Below are 10898 nucleotides of genomic sequence, written 5' to 3' on the forward strand. Positions count from 1 at the left end.
AGATTTTGTCCCTAAAAGTATCTTCATAGAATCTTCATTGAATCATAATCTGTACATTTCTCTTTTTCTCCAGCTTTATTGAGGTGTAATATAATTGATAAATAAAAATTGTATATATTCGTTTTCACAACTGCCATGCGATTGGCAGGGCAGTTATTATTAGTCCTATTACTGCATACAGAAATGAGGAATTAAAGAGTTTAGATTATTTGTTTTAGGGCAAATTGCTGAAAGCAATATGGAGATGGAAGTCTCTTATCACCTATACAGGACTACTGCATGCTACTGACAAAACAGTATTCCATTAGGACCAGCTACCTTAAGAGAGGCGCCTGGGGGAAATATCACTACTTCTGCAGAAAGAAATCCGAATGCCTACTTCACTACTGAATTTACATCTAAGCTTCTCGTATAAATTTGTGTTTCATTAGTTTTAGTTAAAAGTAATTTATTTCAGAAGCCCATAAACATATGTAATGCCCCTGTCTTGAACTGCATTGAAATTGCATTTTAATTTATAAGGTATTCAAGTTTTTATTAACATATTCTTTGTGCCCCAATTATAATAGTTTATAATCCCTCTACCCTTCCTAATTCCATTATTCCTTGAAATTCTGTCTCAAATTTTTCTTTTACCATAAAGACTTCTCTGATAATTTCATCAAGTATTAAACTTCACCTTCCTTAACAGTTAACATTTTATTTAATAGAGCATGAATTTAAGGTGAAGTTTGATTGCTTTCATTTTATAAATTTAAGTTAGCAATGCTAGCCTATGTCAAGTCTCTGTTATACAATCTTTTTTCCTATCACAATTCAGTATTGCCATAACACATCCAGGTTTATTTAAAATGAGGCATAACATTACTTCTAAATTCCATCTATACCATTTTATCCTTAATTCTATCCAGTTTTGAACTTTAATACATATCATCTTTTACTTTTTTTTTTTTTTTTTTTGAGACAGAGTCTTGCTGTGTCACCCACGCTGAAGTGCAATGGCACGATCTCGGCTCACTGCAACTTCTGCCTCCCCGGCTCAAGTGATTCTCCTGCCTCAACCTCCTGAGTGGCTGGGATTACAGGCACCTGCCACCACATCTAGCTAATTTTTGTATTTTTAGTAGAGACGGGGTTTCACCATGTTGTCCAGGCTGGTCTCAAACTCCTGACCTCAGATGATCTCCCCACCTCAGCCTCCCAAAGTGCTGGGATTACAGACGTGAGCCACCGCGCCCGGCCCCTTTTACTGTTTTCATATGTCTTCTATTACATAGAACTATGTGGTATTTGAGGAACAAAAGTACATCATAATGATAATTTATGTCACCTGTATGTAGCACAGTGCCAGGCACATTTTAGGGGGGTCAGGAGTTAGTGAGTGGTTAGCTATTATACAAGCAAAGAATACTGTAAATATCAGTGGATATAGAAAAGTCTGGGATGTTGTCAGAACTCTGCTACTAACTAGCTACACATGGCCTCAGACAAACTATTTAAATCTATTTACTTTATACACCATGAAGGGATTAAATGAAATAATCTGTAGTTTCTTCTTCCAAGTTCATATTGAATTAAAATAAGAACTGAAGAGAACAAAGTTGTATAACTTCACTGTTCCTAAAATAATTTTAAGAAAATAAAGGCAAATAGTTTAGAGATGCTGCAGACCAAAAAAAGCACAAGGTATATTCTCTTCCTTAAAGGACACAAATTAAAGGGTTATAAATGGATTTTTCACCTTTACCATCATTTTCACCTTTACCTCTATTCCCATCATTTATTCATCTTGGGAATAGTTTCTTGTCTGCCTTTTGGGAACTAGATTATTGACTTTTCATGTTCCAGGGGTCTGTAACTCTGACCCCAGGTTCAGTCAAAGAAATTGTTGTCCAAAGTCCTTCTAATCAAACAACACAAACTAGAAGTGTTTTGTAGACTATTATAGGCTCTCTTCTTGCCTAAAACACAGAAGACTGATCAGACCCTGTTTTCCTTTTGACAAAGTATTAAAATACATTGACCAACAAAGACATCCATTCCTGAAAATCTCAAATTAAAATATCAAAGTCTAATATAAAGCTGTTATTTTAGAGATTAACCAGATGAAACGGCTTTCTATGTGGGTGACATGGGGACTGACAACAAAATGAAGAGAAGAAACACAGGACAAAGATCTGTAGAGAAGATGCTTTAGGAAGAGAAGCTTATAAAATAAAGTAAAGGTGATGGACATTTGGATCACATGTGGAGAAGCCCTATACAGTGAACTTAGAAAATGTGGTAGAGTGATTAAATAATTCTGAAGACATTTATTAGCTTACTTCAATGGTCAGTCTGGAGAAATACACAAGGAAGAACAAAAGGGAGGTGGAAGGATAAAGAAACTGGCCATTAAATTTAATTTTTTTTTGCCTGCCCTAAATTTCCTTAATATCTACAAGATTTTTAAAATTTTGCTTTGAAACAGAGAGTACTTTAACATTTTACCAATAGAAATTCGAAATTAATACCATAAAATAATTCCAATTCTTCAACCACATGGTCACAGGACTACTCATCAGATGTCCTTAAGGAGATAATTCCATCACACCTACACAAGGGTAGAAATACTTCTCCCAGAATAAAAAGTTTAATTTGTCAGTTGCTTACCTGAAATTAAAACAAAACGTCTAGCTTCCTTCATAAACCCCGTGTCAACATATCACATGGTTCCATCTCTAGACTTTTGATAAAAGACTCAAAGAGCTCTGCAAAGCTGTGGTAGTTTCTTCATGTGGAAGGATGCATAGTACCACAATGAGGAAGGCTATTTGCCTTTCTTTTATTTCAAATTTGACATAATTTGTGAACTTCTATAGTCAAAGGGACTGCAACAAATTATTTTTAAGCCACTTGGGTAATATTTTAGAATTCCCCAAAGAAAAATGTCTTCAATATTTTCTGAGTCACCTTGTTAAGCGATTATCTCTTAAGACCATTAGCAATATAATCACATGTGTTTTCTGTACGGAGGAAACAACTGTTTCCAACGTAGGCCCAGAACACATTCTGAAATACATTGTTAAGGACATGACTCAGTCTTTTAGCAGAAAAATTATAAAGTACTCAAATATTCCCTTAATTCTACTTATCATAGAGTTATAGGCCATAGGACAGTGATAACCAAACTATGTAATATACTGTATAATAATCATTTGAGCACTTCAACTAAAAATGAAGACTCCTGAACATACAACAAGCCAACATAACACAGCTGAAGATTTGCTTATAGCTCTGTTCCCCTTTAGACTAACAGTTTATATTAAGCCTATGGTTAAGTTACTTAGAATAGTTTCTTTTTATTTTCTTTCGAACATGGTTATGTTTTTCATTCGAAGTATAGTTATTTCATTTGATTTGCTTTGCATTTAATTTTAAAGTTTTTTGTCCTTTACTTTTGTTGACAGTTTTTATGTGTAAAAAATCAATATGCTTCTCCAAAGTAAAATACACACAAAACCCCACAGAATACTATTCTCAATGAAATGTCATTCGCTATCCTTTCCACCCCATTGCTCCAGATCTACAGAAAAGCAATTTCAGGGTTTACTGGTTTATTGGTCATATGTTTCAATTTTACAAAAAAATATTTGTTCATGTTTTCTTGTTATTTATAGCACGCGAAGTATATACTCCCTTACATTTGATTATTTAATGTAATAAATGCTGGCAAACATTAGATGCAGTTTAAGGAAACTGCCTTCATTATCATTATTTTATTTATTTTTTTTTTTTTTGAGAAGGAGTCTCGCTCTGTGGCCCGGGCTGGAGTGCAGTGGCCAGATATCAGCTCACTGCAAGCTCCGCCTCCCAGGTTCACGCCATTCTCCTGCCTCAGCCTCCTGAGTAGCTGGGACTACAGGCGCCCGCCACCTCGCCCGGCTAGTTTTTTGTATTTTTTAGTAGAGACAGGGTTTCACCATGTAAGCCAGGATGGTCTCGATCTTCTGACCTCGTGATCCGCCCGCCTCGGCCTCCCAAAGTGCTGGGATTACAGGCTTGAGCCACCGCGCCCGGCCCATTATCATTATTTTTTAATGGTGGAAGAATACTCCAGTGTAAATATAGGTAGTAGTTTATTCAACAATTACTATATGTTTTGGTATTTAGTTTTCAAAATTTTGTGATTAGCTGCCAAATAAAAAAAATATATATCAAAGTCAATGTTACTTTCATGCTATCTATAGATTCAACAAAACCCCAATCATAATCCCAGCAATTAATGATCTGATTCTAAAATTTCTTCAGAAAGGGCAAAATGAGAGCATTTACTCCTGACTTAGGAGTGATCAAAAGTTTCTTAGATGTGTTACAGAACACAAAAGCCATTTTTAACAATGTACAGGTTAGGCGTGATCAAAATTTAAAACTTCTACACATCAAAAGATCCCATTAAGAAAATGAATAGCCAATTTGCAATAGTCACAAATAAAATAAAACACCTAGGAATAAACTTAAACAAATAAGTGAAAGATCTCAGATGGCCACAATAGCTCACACTTTTTGAGGGTGAGGCAGGTGGATCACTTGAGCCCAAGAGTTTGAGACCAGCCTGGGCAACATGGCAAAATCCCCTCTACTAAAATACAAAAAATTAGCCAGGCATGATGGCGTGCACCTGTAGTCCCAGTTACTCGGGAGGTTGAGGTGGGAAGATCACCTGAGTCTGGGAAGTTGAGGCTACAGTGAGCCAAGACTGCACTCTTGTATGCCAGCCTGGGCAATGGAAGTGAGACTGTCAAAAAAACAGTAACAAAACAAAACAAAACAGAGGGAGAAGGAGGAGGGGAGGAGGAGGAGGAGAAGGAGGAGAGGAAGAAGAGGAATAAGAATAAGAAGAAGCAGAGGGAGAAGGAGAAGTTGATATGGTTTGGATTTGTGTATCCACCCAAATCTCATGCTGAGTTATAATCCCCAGTGTTGGAGGTAGGGCCTGATAGGAGGTGATTGGATCATGGGGGCATATTTCCTCCTTTGGTGCTGTTCTACTGATAGAGTTCTTATGAAATCTGGTTTTTTAAAAGTGTGTGGCATCTCCCCCATCTCAGTCTTTCTCCTGCTTTGGCCATGTGAAGATGTGTCTACTTCCTCTTCACTTTCCACAATGATTGCAAGTTTTCCTGAGGCCTCCCCAGTCGCACTTCCTATACAGCCTGCAGAACCATGAGCCAATTAAACCTCTTTTCTTTATAAATTACCCAGTCTCAGACATTTCTTTATAGCAGTGTGAGAATGGACTAATACAGATCTCCAAAATGAGAGCTGTAAAACATTGATGAAAAAACAAAGCTAAAAGATATTCCATGTTCATGGATTGGAAAAATCAATATTGTTAAAAATGTCCATACTACCCAAAGCAATCTACAGATTCAATGCAAACCCTACCAAAACACCAATAACATTCTTCACAGAAATAGAAAAAATAATCCTAAAATTTATATGGAACCACAAAGGAACCAGAATAGCCAAAGCAGTCATAAGCAAAAAGAACAAAGCTAGAGGCATCAAATTATATTACAAAGCTACTTCAAATCATACTGCAAAGCTATAGTAACGAAAACAACATGGTACTGGCATAAAAACAGACACATACACCGATGTAACAGAATAGAGAACCCAGAAATGAATTCATGCATCTACAGTCAACACATTTTCAATAAAGGGACCAAGAACATACATTAGGAAAAGAACAGTCTCTTCCATAAATGTGCTCGGGAAACTAGATGTCCATGTGAGAAAGAATGAAACTAAACCCCTCTCACCATACACAAAAGTCAGATCAAAATGAAAACTTAAATCTAAGAGCTGAAACTTGAAACCACTAGAAGAAAACATTGAGGAGATGCTCCAGGACCTCGGTTCAGGCAAAGATTTCTTGAGTAAGTACTCGAAAGCATAGGCAACCAAAGTAAAAGTAGGCAAATGAGATCATATCAAACTAAAAAGCTTCTACATGGCTAAGGAAACAATCGAAGTGAAGAGACAACCCACAGAATGGGAGAAAATACTTGAAAACTACCCATCTGAAAAGGGATTAATAACCAGAATACATAAGGAGTTCAAACGCCTCAATAGCAAAAAAAAAAAAAAAAAGTCTGATTTTAAGTAGGAAAAGATCTGAATAGATATTTCTCAAAAGAAGATGTACAAATAACAAATATACACAGGTATTCCGGTTTTTTTTAAATGTTCAACATCACTAATTATCAGATCAAATCAAAACCATAATAAGATATCATCTCACCCCAGTTAAAATGGCTTTTGTCAAAAAGACAGGCAATTAACAGATGCTGGTGAGGATGTGGAGAAAGGGGAACCCTTCTACACTGTTGGTGGGAATATAAATTAGTACAGCCACTATGGAAAATAGTATGGAGCTTCTTCAAAAAACTAAAACTGGCCATGTGCAGTGAGTTACGCCTGTAATCCCAGCACTTTGGGAGGCCGAGGCGGGCAGATCACAAGGTTAGGAGTTCAAGACCAGCCTGGGCAATATTGTGAAACCCCATTTCTACTAAAAATACCAAAATTAGCTGGGCGTGGTGGCAGGCACCTGTAGTCCCAGCTACTTGGGAGGCTAAGGTAGACTTGCTCGAACCCAGGAGGTGGAGGTAGCAGTGAACCAAGATCACGCCACTGCACTCCAGCCTGGGCAACAGAGGCAGACTCTGTCTCCAAAAAAAAAAACACTAGAAACACCATTTGATCCAGCAATTCCACTGCTGGGTATATAACCAAAAAGAAAGTCAACATATCAAAGAGATATCTGCACTCCCATGTTTATTGCAGCACAATTCGCAATAGCCAAAATATGGAATCAACCTAAGTGTCCATCCATCAACAGATGAATGGATAAAGAAAATGTGGTACATATACACAATAGGATATTATTCAGCCGTAAAAAAAAAAATGAAATCTTGTCATTCGCAACAACATGAATAGAACTGGAGGATATTATATTAAGTGAAATAAGCCAGGCACAGAAAGAGAAATATCATATGTTCTCATGCATATGTGAAAAACTTGATCTCATGAAGATAGAGAATACACTGATGGTTATCAAAGCCTGGGAAGGGCAGTGTGGAAGGGCGATAAATACGAGTTGGTTAATAGGTACAAAAATACAGTTAGATAGAAGGAATAAGCTCTAGTGTTCGGTAGCAACATAGGGTGACTACAGTTAACAATAATTCATTGTGTATTTAAAAATAAATAGAAGAGTGGAATTGGAATCTTCCTAACTCCCCCCCAAAAAATGGTTGAGGTGATGGTTATCCCAATTACCCTGATTTGATCATTACACATAATATGCTTGTATCAAACTCTCACATGTACCCCATAAATATATACAACAATCATACTTCTATAAAACTTAAACATTTTGTTTTTAATTTTTTTAAAAAAAGAAAATGAATAGCCAAGCCACAGACTGGGAGAAAATATTCACAAAATATGTATCCAAAAAGGAGTTGTATCTATAACTACACTATTTGATATGGTAGTCATCAGTCCATGTAGCTATATCAATGTAAATTGATGAAAATTAAACACAGTTTTTCTCATTTACACTAGACACATTTTACAATGAACATTTTGAACAAATGTAGGAAATTCTACTGGATAGCATTGATCTAAAATATAAAGAAATACCAGAACTCATACACACAAAAAAAATCCAATTGATTTCAAGACAAAAGATTTGAAAAGATGCTGCATAAAAGTGAAGCTACATGAATAGCCATGAGCACATGAAAAAGTGCTCAATATCATTAGTCAACAGGGAAATACAAATTAAAACTACAATGATGTATCACTACATATTCACTAGAATCTCAAATATTTAAAGAACTGGCAAAACTAAACACTGACAAGGTTGTGAGGAAATTGGAACTTTCATACACTTTGTTAGAGGAAATGTTAAGTGGTGCAACCATCTTGGAAAGTGGTCTGGCATTATGAGGCTTAAATATACACCTGTTCTATGACCTAGCAATTGCACTGCTAAGCATTTACCCAAGAGAAATGAAAACATATAGCCCACAAGACTTAATCGGAAATGGTCATAACAGCTCTTTTTGTAGTAGCCCCAAGTAGGAAAATGCCCAATCAATAAAATAATGGATTTTAAACTTGTGGTATTTTCATAAATAAAAGGCAATTAAGGCTGGGCACAGCGGCTCACACCCATAATCCCAGCACTTTGGGACACTGAGGCAGGCAGGCAGTTCACCTGAGGTCAAGAGTTTGAGACCAGCCTGGCCAACATGGCTCCACTTCTATTCATGTTGTTGCAAATGACAATATTTTATTCATTTTTATGGCTGAATAATATCCTATTGTGTATATATACCACATTTTCTTTATATATTCATCTGTTGATGAATGGACACTTTGTACATTTCATTGTACATAAATTTTACATTTTAAAAACTGTAAATAAATGTTGAACTCTAGTGATTGACACACATGCTGAAGTATTAGGGCAAAGTATACTGATGTCTGCAATTAAAATGCATCAAAAATAAGAAGATCAATAGATGGATAGAGGGATGAATAGATATATGACAGAGCAAGGAGTGTAAACAGTTAATGATAAAATCAAGGTGATTATCAGTAGATTTCACTGTAAAATTATTTCATGCTAAAATTATTTCAACTTTGTTATATGTTTAAATTATTCATAACATAAAATGTTGGTGAGAAAACAGATATCCCAGGCCTCACAGAGATGAATTTCCAGTGCTAAATCTCCAAAATAAAAATCGAGACAAAAATCATGAAGTCAAAATCATGTTTTCTCTTGCTATTTCCAGAGTCTCATGCAACAACTTCCTGAACTGTGCTTCTCTTTTTCATTTTAGACAATTCTATCCCTTCTGGGATTATGGGGTTGTCAACAAGAAAACACTCCGGGTCTTTGCAACTGCAATTTTACTTAAAATGCTGTTTTGTCTCCTGTGCAAGAGGAAAGACAGACCCTGATTTGCAGTTTCTGTATCTCAGTAATCCCACCCAAAATGAGAATGAGCACTGACTAGCTATATTATTCCCAAAAATAACATTTAAACAAAAGTCAGAAAGAAAAGAAAATTATTAAAAAGAATGTAGATAAAACTTATTCTCCAATTTAAAAAAACCAGTCAGCGCTCTCTAGAGAAATGGCTGGTTCTAGGACTGGGGCAGGAAATAGAAGACGAGCTTAGAGCATCTTGTAGTACAAGAAAGGAAGTGCTAAAACAAAACAAAACAAAACAATTCACAGTGACGGGAGGATGTCAAAGGAACACAAGATGCCACTACAAGCGTTACCAACAACCAAGGCTAGAACAGTGTGAGAAGTAAATTAAAGCTCTATTAGATTATAACCCAAAGCATAAAATATTCATGAGCCCATACTGATATAAAGTAAATAACAAATAGGAGGAAGATATAAATATCTCTTGTCAAAGTATTCCAATTAATTTAATGTAAATATTTACCCTCAAGGAGGTTAAGCATAACTTTTTATATCTCAAGTGCCCATAGCGACTTCCTTCCAAAGAGTAGAGTATGGAAAAGGTGTGGGGAGAGAGTAACTTCACAGTGTAGAAACCTGACAAACACTACCTCAGCCTGGTGATCAAGGTCACCATCATCAGTGATAAGTCATGTTAATAGTATGCTGTGTAGTAAAGAATTTGACTGGCCTTCATTCATCCCTGGTTCCTGGGAGGAAGATGCCAAATCCTTGGAATTTCCCAAGTAATAAGAGTGACTGTTATTCATGAGCCCCTCAGATCACAAAAGTTATGCTAATAAGATAGTTCAGGATGGAGGCTGGCATGCCAGAAAGACCAACCATGTGATTAAAGAATTGGAGATTTTGGCCAGGCACGGTGGCTCAAGCCTGTAATCCCAGCACTTTGGGAGGCCAAGGCAGGCGGATCACGAGGTCAGGAGATCGAGACCATCCTGGCTAACATGGTGAAACCCCGTCTCTACTAAAAGTACAAAAAACTAGCCGGGCGAGGTGACAGGCGCCTGTAGTCCCAGCTATTCGGGAGGCTGAGGCAGGAGAATGGCGTAAACCCGGGAGGTGGAGCTTGCAGTGAGCCGAGATCTGGCCACTGCACTCCAGCCTGGGCGACACAGCAAGACTCCATCTCAAAAAAAAAAAAAAGAATTGGAGATTTTGAGCCAGGTGATATCAACACAGCTCAATCAACTCCATGGAGGGGCGGGGTCCTGGAGACTGAGTTCAAACATATGGCCAATAATTCAATCAGTCATGCCTGTGTAATGAAATCCTAATTCAAAACTCCAGACATTACAGCTCAGAAGAGCTTTCCAGTTGTGAACACACTGACTGATGTGCCAGGAGCGTGACGCATTCTGATTCCACGGGGAGAGGACATGAAAGTTTGTGTTTGAGGCTCTCCCTGGCCTATTCCTATGTGTTTCTTCATTTGGCTGTTCCTGATTTGCATGCTTTATAATAAAGTTGTAATCATAAATATAGATCTTCCCTGAGTTCCGTGAGTCATCCTAGGGAATTATCAAAGCTGAAGGGCTTGTGGGAACCCCTGAATGTGTAGTTAGTTGGGCAGAAGTGTGGGTGGCCTGGGAACCCCCAAACGTATGGCTGGCATCTGAAGTGACAGCAGTCTTGCTGGGGATTGTGACCTTAACTTGGAGTCTGTGCTATTCCAAGTGGTTAGCATCAGAATTGCATTAAGTATTGCAGACTCTTAATACGATATGATATTTAAAATGACATTTAACCTCTGTGGTCCTCCTCCCAAAAACCCATAACTTCGGTCTAATGATGAGAAAAACAAATCCAAGTTGAGGGACATTCTAATATATATATATATATA

This window comes from Rhinopithecus bieti, unplaced genomic scaffold, assembly GCF_001698545.2.
Source record: "Rhinopithecus bieti isolate Rb0 unplaced genomic scaffold, ASM169854v2 scaffold_21703, whole genome shotgun sequence".
NCBI lineage: Eukaryota > Metazoa > Chordata > Mammalia > Primates > Cercopithecidae > Rhinopithecus > Rhinopithecus bieti.